Source organism: Cornus florida, unplaced genomic scaffold (assembly GCF_030987335.1).
Source record: "Cornus florida cultivar Cherokee Brave unplaced genomic scaffold, ASM3098733v1 CherokeeBrave_3.0.0_Hap2_Chr05, whole genome shotgun sequence".
NCBI classification, from domain to species: Eukaryota; Viridiplantae; Streptophyta; class Magnoliopsida; order Cornales; family Cornaceae; genus Cornus; species Cornus florida.
The window spans coordinates 59,534,016-59,554,570 of NW_026775575.1; the positions used below are offsets into that span (position 1 = coordinate 59,534,016).

General features: G+C 35.3%; 1 pseudogene; it reads right to left on the bottom strand.

Moving 5' to 3' along the window:
* Positions 1 to 19,178: 19,178 nt before the first annotated feature.
* Positions 19,179 to 19,277, bottom strand: LOC132310844 (small nucleolar RNA R71; annotated as a pseudogene).
* Positions 19,278 to 20,555: the final 1,278 nt, after the last annotated feature.

A 20,555-nucleotide genomic window follows, 5' to 3' on the forward strand; every position in this document is an offset into this window, starting at 1 on the left:
GAAAAGAAAAAATTTCTCTTGTGCCCTAATGTGTAATCCTGCTACTTTTCTATCGGGCTTGATCTCATATCTCTCTTTCATCTCATGCTACATTGCCTTAGAATGCATTCTTTAATTTGATTATTCTTATCCCATTTGATATTTGATGTGAGTTTGCTAGGTAATTATTCAAGTAGGTTGTTGATTCCAAGTTTAGGGGAGACGTCTTTCGAAGTGGATCACTACCAGGCTTTATGCTTTTGCCACCACGGTATACTCTTTCCATCTTTTCCATTGTTCTCATTGCACATTGAGGACAATGTGTGGTTTAAGTTCGGGGGTAAGGTGTCTTGTTGCATTCTACCTAAAGTTGAACTTTAAATGCATAATTGAGAATTGAGATCGATGTTAGCAATGATTTTGATCTTTTAAGGACTATATTGCTTAAAATTTAAAAATTGCATGACTTGAGAGTCCAATACTCTTTGTATGCCTTGTGAAGCCATTTAGAAGTAAATTTTTTGAAAGATTGATATAATGCTTGCATTTGTGGTCCACATCATCTTGATTTTGTGATTGTTTTGAAATTCATTCTAGAATTCTACACTAGCACAGGCGCACACTAGCATTCATTTGTGGGGTACATGCTTTGTTGATTATTGAATTGGTTATATCCCAATTGGGCTAGTAGTGCATTGAAAGCTTTAATTCTTGATAAAGGTGGATAATAATCCCTTTTCACTAAGTAGCCGGGATTCTAGCCTCATCAAGCACTGAACTTCTTGCGTTGAAAGGTGGAGGGCCCAAACTCTAGGTTAATAATTGAACTTGTAATAAAAAATAAAAAAAATAAAAAAAAAGTAAAGGCAAAAGCAATAAAAAGTGAGGACTTCTCCCAAATGGTGAGAAGTGGGAAATGATTAGATTGAGGTTGTTTTGATTTGTAACCTAGTTGATTTGAGCTTGTAAGTCCTTTGGAGTGTTTGAACGCCTAATGCCCTAAAGCCGTCTGGTTTAGGAGTCATTGACCTAACGCTCGACCTCATGAATCGCTAGAAAGCTTAATAGATCACCACATTGCACCATGCTTCCATCTTTGATCCTACAAAAATAAAAAAATAAAAAAATAATAAAAAAAATGATGAGTAAAAAGAATAAGCGCACCTAGAACAGTAAAGCTTTAATAAAAGGTCCACTTTTTGTCTTAATGATCGGTACTAGATTTGTATGCTAGTTTGAGGGTAAAGATGTGATTAATTCTTTAGTTGGCTTAGATAGCAACATATTTGATGCCGGTCCACTCAAAAGGATTCTAGAGTTGTTTTGATTTGCATGATCACTTTCTTGATGTGTGGAGGACCATACTTGCTTGCTTGATGTTAAGATTTTGGGAGATTGCTTGGAAATGTTTGAAAAATTGCATACTTGAGGTAGTTTTCTCTCAATGCTTGTTTGCAATATTGGTGCCTCTTTAGAAAAAATGAGCTTAATGTTTGTGGGTATCATTTCTGGAAACCCTCACAAGACTTCGCTCGTCCACTAGGGGTAACCTAGGGGTTTAAAAGGCTTATTGCATATGCTAAGTGCAATCGTGTTTCCTATGAAAGTGGCGTTATCCATTTATTGCTTTCTAGTTCATAGTTATTTAGTTGCTCATTTCATTCCTTTACTTTCTAGTTCATTGCTAGGGACTAGCAATATTTAAGTTTGGGGGTGTGATGAGCGCTGAAAAGTGTGTATTTAAACCCCTTAAGCTTAGGTATTCTAGAACCTTTATCTACTTTATTTTACCATTTTGTATTGATTTCGTGTTACTTCCATTTTCAGGTACTTATCTCCAAAATAAGCTAACTCAGCCAAATAAGAGCATAATTGAAGCAATTCTAGAATTAATCAAAGAAAGGAGCAAAGTAGAGCAAAAGGAAGCAAATGGTGGAATTTCAGCAACTTCGATCGATCTCAAGAAAAGTTTGATCGACCCAACTTTCATCGATCTCAGCACTTCAAGATAGATCTGAGCCTTGTTTGTCCCTGTTCAAAGATCTCAAAAGTTCGATCGATCTAACTTCTTCCTTCGATCGATCGAACATTCTTGTCATTATCCAAATGATTGATCTTATCCAGTTGTACCACCCTACCAATCATTTTTGTCCTTTTCCCAAAAATATCTTCAAAATATCTCAGATTTGTTTTTATCTAAAAAGGCGTAGCCATTGAGGATCAATCCAACTTCAGTTCGATAGATCTCAGTCATGTTTGATTGATCCAAGTCCAAGGTTCGATCGATCGAACTTCCTCTAGTGCGAAAAAGTTTAATTTCCAGCTCACAAAAGTTGTCCTTTATCCAATCATTGGGGAATTTTTGCTGTACGACCCCAGCTTATTTTGGGTGTCATTTAACCTACCTATATAAGGAAAATGATTACTTTTTGTATAGAGGAACATAGAAGAACATAGAGGATCATATTGTATCATATCATACTTAGAGAACTTTTAGTGAGGAAGAAAAGAAGAGGAGGAGGCTAGAGACACCATTAGAGACTCTTCATCAACCAAGGAGCAAATTTCTTCCATGGAGCTTGCCCTTGAGGGTTGGAGGACATCATCCATGAGTGGCTAGACATCCTCTTGGGGCTAGAGTTAGCCCTAAGCATGCTTTCTATTTCTTGATTTATGTATTTTTTAGGGAATTTGTATTGTAATCCATGTCTTGACACTTTTATGTATATAGATCTTGTTTCTTCAATGATTTATGTGATTTAATGCTTCCAATTGATCATTTCATTCTATCCATATGTCTATGTATGCTAGAATAGATGTTCATGTGTTTGTCTCTATTTCTTGTGTTATTGATGCATGTCTGTGTGTGTTGATGCTATAGATCTAGAGATTGTCAAGACATAGTGCTTAATGTCATATTCTTATGGTCTATTTAATGGTTCATACTCATTGCTTGATGGATTGTGCCTCTCCCTTAGTTTAATTAGTTTAATTTCATGTCATTAGCTTAGTTGTAGTGTAGTTGTTAAATGGGACGACAATCCATGCTTGTTTTTGATGTTCCATACTTATGAAAAGTAAGTAACCTGTATCTCTAACCTTGTGATGTGTTTGGATTGTAAGCTTAAAGAAAGGATTAATTGCTTAATTTGATATGTTGTGCTATCCACCATGTTGTTTAGACAATATATGCTTAATTTGTCATCCATGCTTGTTGAAACAACCACACACACACACACACACACTTTATTGCAATACATGTTCTTCCCCTCATTAATCATTCATTGAAGGTGTAGAAAAGCTATACTTAGTGGTGATCTCTAAACCCCAAGATCTCTCTCTATCTTTTATTCTCTCTATTGCATTATTACTTACTTTAGCTTAATTTGCATCTAGTTTAATTTAACTTACCAACCACTATTTTGATCACTCGACCTACTAACCCTAATTTTGATTCCTCAAGCTAGTACGATAACTCAATCCCTTGGGACGATCCCTTCTCACTCATACTACATAGTATAGGTGTTAAGCGGTTTATAAATTTAAATTATGGTGCCCACTTAACACTAATTTCCAAACTCAAAGTTTTGTGCATTGTTTTGTGCGACCTCCGAGACACGCACCACTCTCCCCTTTTCTGTTTGATGGTGAATAAACTAGAGATAGTCTTCTTTTGTTTCTTGTTGCTGCAGTATTATGCTAAGAACACTGTGCACAGAGTTTCACATAGGGGTGGCAATATTTGACACGACACGCTAACACGACACGAGATAAGCGGGTTAGGGTTTGGGTTAATCGTGTCCATGTCATAATCGTGTCGACACGGATTGACCCGCTAACTAAATGTGTCGTGTTCGTGTTTGACCCTGTAAACACGATTATGACACGATTAACCCGATTAACTAAAAGTGTCAGATAAACGTGTCGTGTTCGTGTTAAAAATGACCCATTTAGCAAAATATGTCGTATTCGTGTCGAAAATGACTTAAATGTGTCTTTTCGTGTCGTGTCAAATCTTGACCCATTTATTAAACAGGTTATGCGTGTCGTGTCATGTTACACGTATAATAATTGTGTCGTGTTCGTGTCAAGGGTCTTAGACACGATTAATAATCGTGACGTGTTCGTGTCAACCCTAATCGTGTCCGTGTCGTAATCATGTCGACACGAACACGACACGCCAACACGAATTGCCACCCCTAGCTTCACAGTTCGAAATTGAACTGTAAGGCTTGTTTTTGAACCACTCTAGTGCTGCTCCTGTCAGACTGGTTGGGAACACATCGCACATGAATGGTTCATTGTGGTTATCCATGACCATCTTCTGAGAGTAGTGGTCGAGATGCCTAGATAGATCCCCGGTACCATTAAACTGCATGAAGATAGGCATGGTAAACTTTTTTGGCCTCTCAACATAGTTTATTTCGTCAATGAACGGAGTTTTCATCAAAGAATCCTTATGTTCCTTGGCCATCTTTGCTGGCGTCCGAATCCTCAGGAGTTTTCTTTCATCAAAGGCTCTTGGGGCTCCATTTGGCAACACTGTAGGCCTCTGTGTGGATTCGATCTGCTCATCTTGCGTCTAATGAAGGGGATGGGTCTCTGAGGCTCCCGCTTCATTCCCCGTTTTCTGTGCTCGTTCATTGTCGTTGGCCTGGGCTTCATCTTCAGACGACAATGCGTAATGGAGAGGAATTCCTTCGGCTTCGGCCTCCGGAGGGTCAGCATGGTTGGGAAGGCCTTCTTGGGCCCCGTTTGGCAAGGTGGTGTTGCCTGGTGGTGTTTAGGTGGCAATCTGCTCTATGGCTATCTGGAGGAGATCATTTCATTGTTAGAGCATGATGATCTGAGCTGTGCTAGCTTTTTTCGCCTTTCTGAGCATTTCAAACTGATGTAGGAACTTTTCCCTCATCTTTTGTATTAGTTCTATTTGTTGATTGGTTGTGTTACCTCCAATTGACATCTCGGAATGTAGTTGCGTAAAAACCAGTAACAAATCACTCATGGGGGTATATTTCTATACGTTTCCACAGTCGGCGCCAAAGTGTAGGTGCAAAAATTCGTCAATTACAATAAATTGAATAATAAAAACAAAACACTCAAAATAGTAAAAACAATAAACATTAGATGTTCAGAGAATTTGTCGATGATCTTTATTGAAAAAACATGCCTATATTTATACAAGATTTTAATAGAAAATTATGGTAAGAATCGTTTGATTCGCCATTATCCTTCGTCATTGTATTCCATGTAAGGCGTTTCTTATATATAAGATTTTTTCTTCGTATAAATGTCTTCCATGTAAAGCTTTTCTTCTATGCAGGGTACTTGTTTTATATATATTCTTCCTTATGAGGTTCCCTTGATAACGTAATTAACTTGATCCAAATCATGGATAATCTTTATCCTAGTTGTATATTTAACTGAGGATGGATAGAGTTAATTGGTGTTGGACTGATGATAATTCTTTTGGGCTTCGTCAGGCTGGGTTTAAAAATCATGTGGCCAGGAGGAATAGATTATGACTTATTTAATGATGTGGCTGATATTTACTGGTAGAGGGATTTTTCCCTCCACACCTTCATGACTGCCAAGCCAATAAAAAAATTCCCAACAGTTCACAGTGGCAGTCTTCTTCTTTGCAATCAAGATGAATAAATTAATTAAAGAGAAATAAGTAAGTCCTATTTTTTTTTTTTAATTTCCTCCAGAGTCCCATACTTCATCCATTCTAATGATAAATTATGTAATAAAAATTATGAAAACACATTAACATTGTCCTTTATCATTGGCAGTTGAAAATTTAATATGAGTAATACTATCAAGAGAGCTTCAAGACAAGAGTTGTGAGCTCTCATTACTAAACTATTGGGATTGAAATACTTGTTTAATTATTCATTTAACTTTTCATATCTCTCAAAAAAAAAAAAAAAAAATTAATATCTCAATCATGTGATTAAATAAGGAGAGCTCTAGGTTGTTGACGTGAGAAGGTTCTTTTGATACCATCAGTCAATAAAAAAAAAAAAAAAAAGCCCTCTACGAGTGTCCCACGTAGGTGGATATCCAAATTAGTTTTGGGATAATCTCCACAACTTTTTCCATACATCTCAACCACTTTATGAACACCTAGTGAATACAGAGGCTTACAATGCAAGTTGGATTGCTTCTAAATCAATTCAAGACTTCTGAAAAAATTTCTTTATAGGTGGGTAGAAGATTTATTGGCTTGGCAGGAATTTTTTTCCCAAAACCTACTTCTTTCTATATTTCAACCTGATATGGCTGAACGGATTGGAAATATTTTTATTTATTTATTTTTTTTTCCTTTTGTATGCTTTGCGAATTCCCTGGTTGAATGGATGTGAAGAATTTTTTATTTTTTTATTTTTTTATGTTTTGGGAATTTCTTAATTAGCTTGGTATACACAAGTTTGTTTTTTTTGTATATATATTGTTTTGGGTGTAACAGTAAAAAATATAGAAGAAAAGCCTAGCCAATTTGATTTTAGTTTATTTCCATTAAAAACGTGTCTAGTTTTGTCATTTTCGGTTAATAATATATAATGCTAAGAAAAAAAAAGAAGCAAATTTCCTAAAATATAAAAATAAAAAACTGATTAATTAATTATTGTAGGATTAGACTCTAAGGCCAGGATTAAAAGTGAGTATATTACTCCAGGCTCACCAGGGAGTAGTTGAACACCGCTGATATATATATATATATACTAGTAAAGCACACGTGCGATGCACATAATGAAAAATTATTTTATACTCTTAATTAAAATATTAATATAAAAATTATCAAAATAAATACAGACCTGACATAATTAAACAAACACAGAAAGATAAAAAATAAAAATAATATAATTCAAAAAATAATGTACCTGTAATAAAACAAATAATTTTGACCATGTTGTAAAACTGATCAATCAAAATAAATTAACATATTTTTAAAAAAATAAATGGTGACATGACATAATTAAACAAACACAAAAATAAATAAATAAATAAATAATTAACATGATTAATGCAATTCAAATAATAAAACATATTTAAAAAAAAATTAATGCAATTCAAATAATAATATACCTGTAATAAAATGAATTTATTTTAATTGATAACTTATTTTATTATTTGGTAATTATTTTATTATTTTATCCATAAATGATTTGAAACATCTTGTTATGTAATTTATTAATCGTCATTTATTTTATCAAGATGTTTCAAATCATTAAATAAATCTTTCAATTAAACCATTACCTAATTTTAATTGGTAATTAATTTTATTATTTGGAAAGATTTAGATCTACATTTATATTTAGGAAAAAGTTAGAAATAAAATAAAATAGAAAAATTAAAGGTTTTAACCTTAAAAAGTTCCGAGCATATATGATTTATTTTAATTGGTAACTTATAGATTTATTTTAATTGGTAAATTATTTTATTATGTTATCTATAAATGATTTGAAACATCTTAATTGAATTTCAGTTAAACAATTACCTCTTTAATTTTATTTGGCAATTTATTTAATGATTTGACATGATTGAATTTCAATTAAACAATTTCCTATTTAATTTTTATTGGTAAGTTATTTTATTATTTAGTAAATTATTTTATTAAATAATTACCTATTTTATTTTAATAGGTGTTGATGCGGTCCAGAGTCCGATAAAGGAAAGTACTTTCAACTCGCCTCCAAGACTCATGAGTTGATCATTTTAATAAGGATGGTAGATTTTTCAAGATTCTTGTCGCTCAAACTCTTTATCGGATTTAAAGTCCAATATCAGGTGCCCCTTTTCCAAGCTTGCTTATCATGTGCAAGGAACACTAATGTTCTCTTTCTATTTGCGAAGTTAGCAAGCAAAAATAAAGGAACAGATGTACAGTTTGAGCATATAAAATTATTAAATATCAGAATTGGTCTTTTTTTTTTTTTTTTTTTTGAGGGACTTGCTAGATAATATTATTAAAAAGCTAATTTGAATGACTACTCAGTAAAACAAAGTATGAGTTAAAGAATTTAAAATAAAGTCAGCAATAGCATACTATAGAACATCATTATGATGTGGTTTGTACCCACTCATATGAAACCAAGCAAATAATTTCTATTTAAGAAAATTTATATATCAAATGATTATGAAGTTAAGCATATGGAGAGGTGTAGTATAAAAAATTTCCATGTAAAAGTGGAAGGTTCAATGTAGTTTAAACAAAAATTATGAAATGCATTCTCCATGATATTTTCTTCAATTCACTTATAAGAGGATGGCATGAACCAAAACATAACAACAAAGATGGCGATAAATTGATCACTCGGGGCACCTTTGCAATTATTGGAGCATCAGCTGTGAAAATTCTTTTGCATACAAACTTGAATGCAAGTATGCAATTTAAAAGTAGTATTATTTTAAAAAATAAAATGCAACTGAAAACTACTCCAGCAGCTTCTTTTTTTTCTTTTTTATTCCGACTACTCGACTTTTGACCAATGCTTATAAAGGCGATGCCTTCTAGTATATAAAAATATGAGTACAAAGCTCTCGGAACAGCCAGTTCCTAAATGACATTGTTCCTTTCTAGTTGACAAAGGTGAGCTCGGATCCTAATTTTTTGAGGAATTCAAATCCTTCTATACAAAGTGTAACATAAATTACTTCACTCGCTGCACATATATATGTAAGTTTCTGGAACTTTATAGTACTTTTTACTACTCAAAATGGTTATTTCATATAAGAGTAACTAAGTAAATTTGAGCCTTCTTTTTTTCTTTTAGTTTTATTCCTCATTGCAAGACAGTAGATACAAAAACCCTAAAAGCGCAAGTACTAAAATTTATAATCCAATTGCAAGGACCACAATTATTCATTTATCCCTCTACACCATACCTTGAATTTGCGTTAAAATTGGAAATTCAGTCGCTTTTTCATAAAAAGCACAGCACAGAAAGCATACCTCAACTAGCAACTTCGGCTAAGAAGTCTTGCCCTCGAGAAAATAGTAATAACTCAAATATTCACTATCACAGGACGTTCAAGGCATGTATTAGAAATTATAATCATCTACAACCAAGTCTGTAGCACATTGCACAAGTGCATATATCATGTTGGTGTCAGTAAAATTTACTACTCCAGTAACACAAATATATGTCGGTTGAAGGATCAAAAGTTGTTTCGGTCTTGTCAATATAAAGACTGGAGTAGAATATCCGATTTTGGTTCAGCTTCAATCTATACTTCAAAAAGATTAGACAGATTCACTAGCTAGGTTGAATGACTCTTGTTCATAGAATATGAATGAGCAGCTCAGCGAGTAAAATGTCAAATAGAGTGAATGGAAGCATCAAGTTTGGATAAAAGCTTCTGTAGATTGTGATGATGGAAGCTTGCACTATAATCACTTTCGAGACCAAACGAGCTAAATATAGTTAGAATTAATGGATGATATCTTCATGTCCATTGCTCTTACTGTGTATATGTGTGTGTATATATAGGGCTTGTCAATAGCTGTAGGTTTGTTGCCAAAACTATGAGTTGGGCTTATGGATATCAGCAAAGGATATTTCTTGGAAGGGGTACTGCGGAGGAGAATTTCCCCACCAATCATAACATGCCACGTGTAATATCCCTAATTTTAAAAGGATAGTCTCGGTATTTTTTTTTATTAATTGTTTAATTGTATTTTTGATTCTTTAATTGATTTCTTGGCTATTTGTTAATTGTATATATGATTTAATTGATTATATGTTTATTTGAAATACCTGTTTAATGATGTGTATTTGTTTACTAAAATGTTAGGTGTTGGTTTTAAAAATAATGTTTAGGAATTAGATGTTTTAAATGGTTGTTTATTTTATTTTATTTTATTTTATTTCATTTTATTTTAAGGGTTATAGATAGTAGTCATGGGCCAACTAATTGGGTTCCATGGACTGCTTGGATAAGGGGTTTAATGGATACTGATACTTACCCACGGATAGTGTATATGAATATATATATAATTAAATAATATATATATATATATATATGAAAGGAAAGTCCTTTGGAGATAATCTAATGTATTAGATAAAAATAATATACATAAATTATACGTAACTTATATTTTTAGTTACCTTTTTAGCGTTTTAATTTTATTTTTCTTTATTAATTGGATGTGGATTGGGAAAAGGAATAGAGTTAATAGGTAGCCTATAAATATATCTCTATAGGGTTGGAAAAAGGGGTTAGAAAATATATCACGTATTGTATTTTAGAGAGAGAGAGAGAGAAGGAGGAAGGAGGAAGAGGAAGAGGAAGAAGAAGAAGGAGGCTATGGTTTTATCAAATCCTAAAGACGAGTTCTTTGTTCTACACTTCTCTTTTAGATCTGTAATCTATATATCTCTAGTATAGCTTTAGGGATATTTAAAAGATAATTAAAATTGGAATCCATGTTTTAATTAATCTAGAACTAGATTTTATAAATTATTTTGTTCATGTATGTTCTTGTGTATAAATTGATAAATTTATGATTTGATTGGATTACTTTATATTTAGTTACATGTTGTACATAATGTAATTTCATATTTGTATATTGATGGAACGTAAAAACATGCCTAGGATTACTGAAACAAATAAAGAATGAATGCCCAGTGAAGTTCTGGGTTGATTCATGTAACAGTGCTCAGACAACTATTACGGTGCTCGAGCCTTGGGGGCAAAGCTCGATCCTTGGATGAAAAGCTCGAGCTTGTAGGGAAAAGCTCGAGCAATTGGTTGTAAAGCTCGAGCCTGAGAAGGAAAGCTCAAACAATTGGGTGAAAAGCTTGAGCCTGAAGTAAGATGTTTGAGCCTGAAGCAGAGTGCTCGAGCAATTGGGATAGAAGCTCGAGCCTTACCTGGAGAAGTCTCGGAATAGCGTTGTATTATTTTTGTATTGGATTTAAGGAGTCTTAAATATCAAATAAGGACTAGGAATGAGTTTAAATAAATTTTAAACAAATTTATATATATCAATGCATGTTATTCGAATTATTTGAGGAATGAATGGATTTAATCTTTATGTTGTTCTACCAATTAAGATTAAATGTGTAGCATGAATTAAATGTGGAGAACGTTTACTTAACTGAATAGTGAAATGTCAGCATGTTTAAGACTAAGCTTGTGTAGGATATGGGATGTTGGAAACTTAAATAAATTATAAGTTGTTCCTATTTTGATATAACATAATATTATATTATTGTGTTTAATTACGAATTAATTGGTGTATTTCTATAATTGTTACATCAACTGTTGGATTGTGTGAATGCAGTGCACCAGTATGGGATGGTGGCACTCTAGCGATGGATTAACTTATTAGTTAAGTCCTACCTATTTTATATGGGAACGGATTAACTAAAATGTTTAGTCCTACTTATATTTGTGTTGGGTCAACTGAACTAGTTGGATGATACATAGTGGATTAATTTAGATTGGATATATATATATATATATATATGTGTGTGTGTGTGTGTGTGTGTGTGTGTGTGTGTGTGTGTGTAGACATATGCCATGATATAAGCTTGAATCTTAGGATTGTGGTTAGGGTGCGTATATTGCCAGGGATGTGTAGCTAGATATAGTGTAGTTGTTTCCCTGGTAGGTCTAGGTATTCATGCCCACTATATGTGCGTTTTGCATGTTACCTACTATTCAAGTTAAGACAACCTTATAGTCTAGTGAGGTTCTTTTAGTGTGTATCTATATATATATATACGGATTACTTAGCTCTTGCATGGGTTAGCTATAGATTTATAATTTATCTAGTCTCTGTTTGGGTTGTCGTAGAAAAAACTTGTTCGTGGGCCTAACCCATTATTATTATTTTTCAGGTGCTCGTCAGTTCCAAACATAGAGTTTGTTCGTGCTGAGCAGAGATAGTTCACATCATTCTTTTGGTTCTACATAGGACTCTCTTTATGTTTTAGTTTCAGATTATGGTTACTTTGAGTTGTTTCAGTTGGATTATCATTAGGGGTCCACAAGATGGATTCCCGAGTTATAAAGATAATTTAAGATTTTGGATAATTCATTTGGAGGATTTACTATTTAGTTTTCTTTTCTGCTATTTTATTTATTCTTAGTTATTTCTTTTGTATTCTGTGTTCATTTACATATTTAAATATTTGGAATCCCTCAGATCTGTGCTCGGACTTGATCACCTGTGACTCTAGAATCGAGGGGTATCACACCACGTGTCCACTAAACAATTATAAAGAAGCAAGCTTAATCAGCCCACATAGCTCAGGAGCCCGATCAAGAAGGGCCTTAGGGAGGCCGAAACGGCCTACTTGGCTAAATATAGCCCATTCAATAAAAACAACAGGCTAAAGAGGCGGCCCAACCCATTTGTATTCAAACTTTGTAACTCCCATTTATATTCAAAACTATGTAACACCCACAATGAAGTAAATGGCATGCAATAAGGGCACCTGAATGCCCACCACTGAAAACCATCAGTAATTGCTTCATAAAGAGCTTTGTAAAGGCATATAAATAGAAGATGAATGAGAAGGAAAAGAGGATCAAATTCCACTGAAAATACTTCTTCTGCTGTCTGATTCATTTACATTTATTCTAAGTTATTGATTTTTAGCTTATTATTTTCCTTAAATGTTCGGGTGTAAAAATTTGCACCTACATTTTGGTGCCGTCTGTGGGAAGCGTTTGCAAAAAGCCTTTCCATTATCACTTTCATGCAATATCGATCTGGAATGGCAACAGGATCAGATGCCACGCAAGTTCAACAACAAGAAGTTATGCAAAAAATACGCGAAGAGATGCAAATACAATTTGATGCCCTTCGGCAAGCCAATAAAGCTAGCACTGGAGAGATCATTGCATTGAAGTAGGCCAACGGGACCAATATAGCGTAAATAATGCTCCGCGTCAGAAGAACGAAAGACTCCAAATTACTGTTCAACAAACTAATCCGCTAATCGCTTCTCGACCAGAGCATCTAAACAACCCAATGGATCCACCGATCGTCCCTTGACTAGAGCATCAGAACGACCCAATGGATCCACCGATTGCCCTTCGACCAGAACGTCATAACAACCCAATGGATCCATTAGTCACCCCTCAACCAAAGTGTCAGAACGACCCAATGGATCCACCAATCGCCCCTCGACGAGAGCGTCCGAACGACCGAATGGATCCACCGATCACCCTACTACTAGAGCGTCAAAACGACCCAATGGATCCACTGGTTGCCCTTCCCCTTAACCAGAGTGTCAGAACAACCCAATGAATCCACCGGTCACCCCTCAACCAGAGTGTCAGAACAACCCAATGGATCCACCAATCGCCCCTCAACCAGAGTGTCAAAGTGACCCAATGGATCCACCCGTGGCACCTGGACCCAACAACCCTCCGCCATAACAGTAGGCCCCTCGACAACAATATAATGTCCAACATGACACTGTGGACGAGAATAAGGGTGGAAATACAACGAGCCAATCTCATGTCATGGAAGATTACTCGTTGGGGGGGCCACGAACCACGAAAGAACCCGCCTCCAAAGATCATACCGAGTCGAGAAGAAAAAGTTCCTGTGTCCCAGGTGGGGACCAGCAATTGCCAAAAAGCAACGTGATTGCCAAGTTCCGAAAAGAAATGGACGAGCGCATCAAAAAGTCTCCAGGCTTTCCTCACCCGATTCAATATGGAATCCTCAGAAATTCTAGATTGCAATCAAGCAACAACTATTGAAGCATTTGGTGTGTCGTCGCACCAACGTCTAAAAGATGTGCAAAAGAGAGTGTGAGTGTACAATGTGGCCAAGTTTTAAATTTATAAGAGTCACTACTACCTCTAACTAAAAATATAGCTAGGGTGAGTAGGGATCGTCCTAAGGGATTATAGGTGTGCTTGCAATGGAAACAATGTATAGTGTTAGTAGGTCAAGTGATCAAAATGTGGGGTGTTTGGTTGATTAAACTATAAGCTAAACTAAACATGTTCAATGTAGAATAAGCAATTTAAATGAAATTTAGAGAAAACAAAAGAGTGAGGTCTTGGGGTCTAGAGGTCACCACTAAACATCACCATTTTAGACATTCAATGTATAATTAATGAGGGAAAACATGTGTTGCAATTTGAGAGTGTGTGATTGATTGTTTCAACAAGCATGGATGACCAATTAAGCATATATTGTCTAAGTAACCTAGTGAATAGCACAATAAATCAAACTAAGCCATTAATCCTTCCTTTAAGCTCACAATCCAAACACATCACATTGTTAGAGAATAATACTACTTGCATTCATAATCATGGAACATCAAACAACAAGCATGGATTGTCCTCCCATCTAACAACTAAGACAACTACACTACAACTAAGCTAAGGGCATGGAAATTAAACTAAATAAACTAAGAGAGGCACAATCCATCAAGACATGAGTATAAACCATCAAATAAACCATAATAGTATTCTATTAAGCACTATGCCTTGACAATCTCTAGATCCATAGCATCAACAACATAGACATGCATCAATAACACAAAAACTAGAGATAAACACATGAACATCTATTCTAGCATACATAGACATATGGATAGAATGAAATGATCAATTGGAAGTATTAAACCACACAAATCATTAAATAAACAAGATTCATATATAAAATAAGTGTCAAGACAAGATTACAACACAAATCCCCTCAAAATACAAAGCATTAGAGTCTAGAAAGCATGCTTAAGGCTAACTCTAGCCCTAAGAAGATTTTTAACCACTCATTGAAGTAGTCATCCAACCCTCAAGGGCTATCTCCATGGTAGGAATGACCTCCTTCTTGATGGAACCTTAGAAGAATGGAAGAACTCCCAAGAATGTGTCTCTAGCCTCTCCTCCTCTCATTTTCTTCCTCTCTAAGAATGTTTCAAAATATGTGCGTATTAAAGATCTTCCAAGCCCTATGTAAAAATGGCTCAAAATCCTTATATAGGAGGCTCAAGTGTCATACCCAATGGTCTGGATTCGTGCACTAGGGTCCTTCCAATGATTGCACCATGGGACAACTTTTAATGAGCTGGAATTTGATTTAATTCACACTTGAGAGGGTTCTATCGATCGAACTAAGTTAAGATCGATCGAACTGAGGTGAGATCCATCGAATGCTGCAGAGATTGATCATCCTTGGTGGTGCCTTTTTGAATAAAGACAAATCTTTGAGATATTTTGGGATATTTTGGGAAAGAGGCAAGAGTTGTAGGTGGGGTGGTAGGTGTGGATAAGATCGAATATATTCGATCGATCGAAGATAAGTTGGATCGATCGAACATGATAGAATCTTTTGGATAAGGACAAAGTCTTGGATCTATCTTGAAGTGTCCAGATCAATGCTACTCTGATTGATCGAAAGAATGTTGAGATCGATAGAACTTGCTGATTTCCACACTTTACTTCATTTTGCTTCCACTTTGCTCCTTCTTCCATTCAGTTTGGGATTGATTCTTTTAAGCTCTTATTTGGCTGAATTAACTTATTTTTCGGATAAATACCTAAAAAGGGCAATAACATGAAATTAGTCTAAAACGGGAAAGTAAGATAGATAAAGGTCCTAGAATACCTAAGCTTAAGGGGTTTAATTGTGCACTTTTCAGCGTTCATCACACCCTCAAACTTAAATGTTGCTAGTCCCTAGCAATGAACTACAAATTAAAGAAATGAAATGAACGACTATACAACTATGAACTAGAAAGTAATAAATGGATAACGCCACTTTCGTAGGGAACACGATTGCATTTAGCATATGCAACAAGCCTTTTAAACCCCTAGGTTACCCCTAGTAGATGAGTGAAGTCTCATGAGGGTTTCCAGAAATGATACCCACAAACATTAAGCTCATTCTCACAAAAGAGGCACCAATATTGCAAACAAGCATTGGGAGAAAACTACCTTAAGTATACAATATTTCAACCATTTCCAAGCAATATCCCAAAATTTCAACATCAAGCAAACAAGTATGGTCCACCACACATCAAGAAAATGATCATGTAAATCAAAACAACTCTAGAATCCTTTTTGAGTGGACTGGCATCAAATATTGATGAGCACTGAAAAGTGCGTATTTAAACCTCCTAAGCTAAGGCATTCTAGTACCTTTATCTATCTTACTTTACCGTTTTAGATTGATTTCGTATTATTTCCATTTTCAGGCACTTATCCCGAAAATAAGCTAACTCAGCCAAATAAGAGCTTAATTGAAGCAATTCTGGGATTGAATAAAGAAAGGAGCAAAGTGGAGGAAGAAAGAACCAAAATGAAGCAAAGTAGCAAGTTCGATTGATCCAAGTCCAAGGTTCGATCGATCGAACATTGATCAATCTCAGCACTTCAAGATTTATCCAAGCCTTGACCCAAAGCACTCAAGTCCAAAAGTTCAATTGATCCAACATCGTTCTTCGATCGATCGAACACCTTTATCCTTATTCAAATGATTGATCCTATCCACAGCTGTACCACCCACTAACCACTTTTGTCCTTTTCCCATAAATATCTCCCACAAATATCTCGGATTTGTCTTTTTCCAAAAAGCTCAGCCAGTTGGATCGATCCAGCCTAAGTTCGATAGATTTCAGCCAGTTCGATCGATCCAAGACCAAGGTTCGATCGATCGAACTTCCTCTAGTGTGAAAAGTTAATATTCCATCCCATTGAAAGTTGTCATTTATCCAATCATTAGGAAATATTGTGTGCACGACCCCAGCTCATTTTGGGTGTCATTTTGACCTACCTATATAAGGATAAAGATTGCTTTTTCAAGGGGGAGCCAACATTATTTTTGATATCATCTCTTGGAGAAGAAGTTTTAGAGGAGGAGGAGGCTAGAGACACCATTAGAGATCTTCATCAACAAGGAGCAACCTCTTCCATGGAGTTAGCCCTTGAGGGTTGGAGCATCATCACCATGAGTGGCTAGACATCCTCTTGGGGCTAGAGTTAGCCCCAAGCATGATTTTTATATCTTAATCTTGTGTATTATTGAGGGATTAGTGTTTTAATTGATGTTTTGACACTTTGATATATATAGATCTTGTTTATTCAATGATTTATATGGTTTAATGCTTCCAATTGGTCATTTCATTCTATCCATATGTCTATGTATGCTAGCATAGATGTTCATGTGTTTATCTTTAGATTTTGTGTTATTGATGCATGCCTATGTGTATTGATGCTATAGATTTAGAGATTGTCAAAACATTATGCTTAAAAGAATGCTTTTGTGATTCTCTTGATGATTCATGCTTACCTCTTAATGGATTGTGCCTCTCCCCTAGTTTATTTTCATGTTAGTAGTGTAGTTGTAGTGTAGTGTTAAATGGGAGGACAATCTATGCTTATTGTTTGATGACCCAAGCTTTTGAATGTAATTAGCATATGTCTCTAATCTTGTGTTGTATTTGGATTATGAGCCTAATGAAAGGATTAATGACTTGTTTTGATTTATTATACCTTTCACATGTTATTTAGACCATATATGTTTCATTGCTTAGATATATTGTGCCTTTCACATGATGTTTAGACAATACATGCTTAACTAGTCATCCTTACTTGTTGAATCAACCAAATACACACACACACCAACATTGCAACACCCTAATTGCCCTCCTTAATCACTTGTCAATAATATAAAAATGCATTGCTTGGTGGTGATCTCTAAACCCCAAGACTCTTCTCTCTCTTACTTACTCTTAATTGTACTCTTTTTCTAGTACTTAGTTTAATTTAGTTGCTCTTTAATCAACCAACCAACCAATTGTTTGATCACTCGACCTACTAGCCCTAATAGCGATTCCACAATCAACTCCGACATTGCTCAATCCCCATAATCCCTTGGGATGATCCCTACTCGCCCTAGCTATATTTATAGTGAAAGATAGTAGTGGCTTCTACAAATGTAAAATTCTTGGCCCTCGCCTTAATACACACTCTCAAACGTATGGTGCGGCGACACACTCTATCAGTTTTTTTGGCACCGTTGCCACTGATTAGTTGATTAGATTTGGCAACGTCGGATTTGTGGAATTGATTAGGATTAGTACTCTTTTGATCGTGTTTTTACTTTATTTTTATTTTTCTTTTTGGTTACTCATTGTGTTGTTCTTATTTCACTAGGTGCATTGTTGGAGAGGAAGCAAGCAAATGACCCATTGAGCATTCAATTCAAGTAAGCAAAGAAAAGAAAAATGCTAAAAACTTAAAAAAAAATTTGCTAAGCTAAGCTTTAAAATTTAGAGTTAAAGTGCTAAAGGACCTTTGTGAGACTTTCTTTACTCAATTCCTTAGTTAAATCGTCGGCCCGCGTGGAGGCTATTTTATTGTTCTTTGCATCATCTTTGTTAAAGCATAGGAATATGGGTTAAGTGTTTGTGGAGGGAGTTTCATTGCATTATTGTGAAGGCATAGTGTTTGTCATTCTTTGTGTTTGTTGTGTTTTGTATTGTGTATGCATGGGCGTCGTTCATTAAGACCAACTCTTGCCCCTCTTGATTTGCATCTTGAACTATCGTTAGAAATCCTAGGGGAAGAGGAAGTTCGAATAGAGCCAATCTTTCAATGGATGACCATAATGATAACCATATTGAGGACATTGGTCACATAGACCAACAAGGTATCCTTCATCCTAATGTGCACAATGAAAACATGTAAGTACCATTAGGCATGCCAAGGCCATTCATCCAACCACCACAACAACAAGGTCAAATTCCGTATAGAATGCCAAGGCCAATGTATGCTCCACAACCTCCCGTCATTAATCAAGGAATTCAAAATCAAGGTATTCATGTTGCACCTCAAGTTGCTAACCCACCACTTGCTTTGAGAGACCATTATGTGCCAAATGAATATAATGCACCCATATGCATTCAATTGCCACCATTTCGAGCACACCATTATGAAATTAAAGCACAAACCATTCAAATGCTTCCTAACTTTCATGGACTTCCAAGTGAAGAACCCTATAAGCATTTGGATGAGTTTCTTGAAGTTTGTTCTACCATAAAATATACGGGCATGCCGGAAGAAGTCTTACGGCTTAAACTTTTTCCATTCACCCTTAAGGACAAAACAAAGTATTGGTTTAACAATCTTAGGCCTTTTTCAATCACTTCTTGGGCAGAAATGCAACAAGAGTTTTTGAAGAAGTACTATCCGGTTTCTAAGACCATTGTCATGAGGACCTCAATTCGAGAATTTACACATGAGGATGGGGAGACATTCCATGAGACATGGGAACGCTTCAATGAATTGCTAAGGAAGTGTCCACACCATGACATGCCCAAATGGCAATTAGTTCAATATTTTTTTGAGAGCTTATCGGATAACTATAAGGGTATGGTTGATGCTTTCATAGGTGGCTCATACATTGATAGGCATGAGGATGACGTGTGGCATCTCTATGAAAGCATGAGTGAAAATTCTTTGCATAGAACACTATCATCCAAGAATGGTAGAAATTCACAAGGTAGGAAGAGTGTTGGCTTACTTCAAGTCGAACATTCAAATGAAATAGCCGCTGAAATGAAGTTTTTGTCTCAAAGGTTTTATTAATTTTTAATTAACCAAAACTCGGCGAACCAAGTAACTTCATTCCCTAACCATTCTCATCGTGCATCAAATGAAACATATATGACTTGTTCTAGTGTTCTTCATTCTACTTCTCATTGTCCTCATAGACAAATGCAAAGTGAACCTAATGAACAAGTCAATGCGATTTTTGTGAACCAAGGGAACAATCCTTATGGTACTCATTACAATCCAAGTTGGAGAAATCATCCGAACTTCTCATGGAAAAACTAAGGGGAAGGCTCAAACCCTTCCCAATGTGGTTTTCAAGGGAAGTATATTTCACCTAAAATGCAAAACCAAGGATCCCAAGGTTATAGGCCTTACCAATCACAAGGGAATCAATTCTTTAATTCTCATTTTCCCAACTAATCATATTCCCATGGTAATTCTCGAAGTCCCACTTTTGAAGAGAAAGTTTTAAATGCTTTAGGCACTTTGAGGCTAACACACAATTGCTTCATTCTCACTCTCAATCTATTGCAAAGCTAGAAATCCAAATAAGGCAAATAACTAGCACTCTTAATGCTAGAGAGAAGGGAAAGATGCCTATTAATGCCCTGCCTAAGCAACAATGTGTTCCTTATCGGAGGGTTGTACCATAGAACATGTTAATGCGGTGACCACCTTGCGGAGTGGTAGAGTTGTGGACAATCAAGTAGAAATGACCAATGAAGAGAGTGAACCGGTGCAACCTCAAGTTGTCACCCATCTCGTTTCACATCACATTCCTCTTTCATTTCATACACATGATCTTGCAAATGAGAAAGTTTTGAAAAATGTGTTTGATAAAGAAATCTTGAAAAATGATGTTGAGAAAGAAGTTTTGTTGAAAAATGATTTGAAACAAAATGATTCGAAAACTTCTTGTGTTGAAGAGAGTTCAAAAGAAAATTTTGAAAAAGTGTTTGAACCAAAAATTCCATTTTCGGACGCCTTGAAAGGGTCCATTTCAAAATAAAAGCAAAAAGTCAATACCAATGAGATTT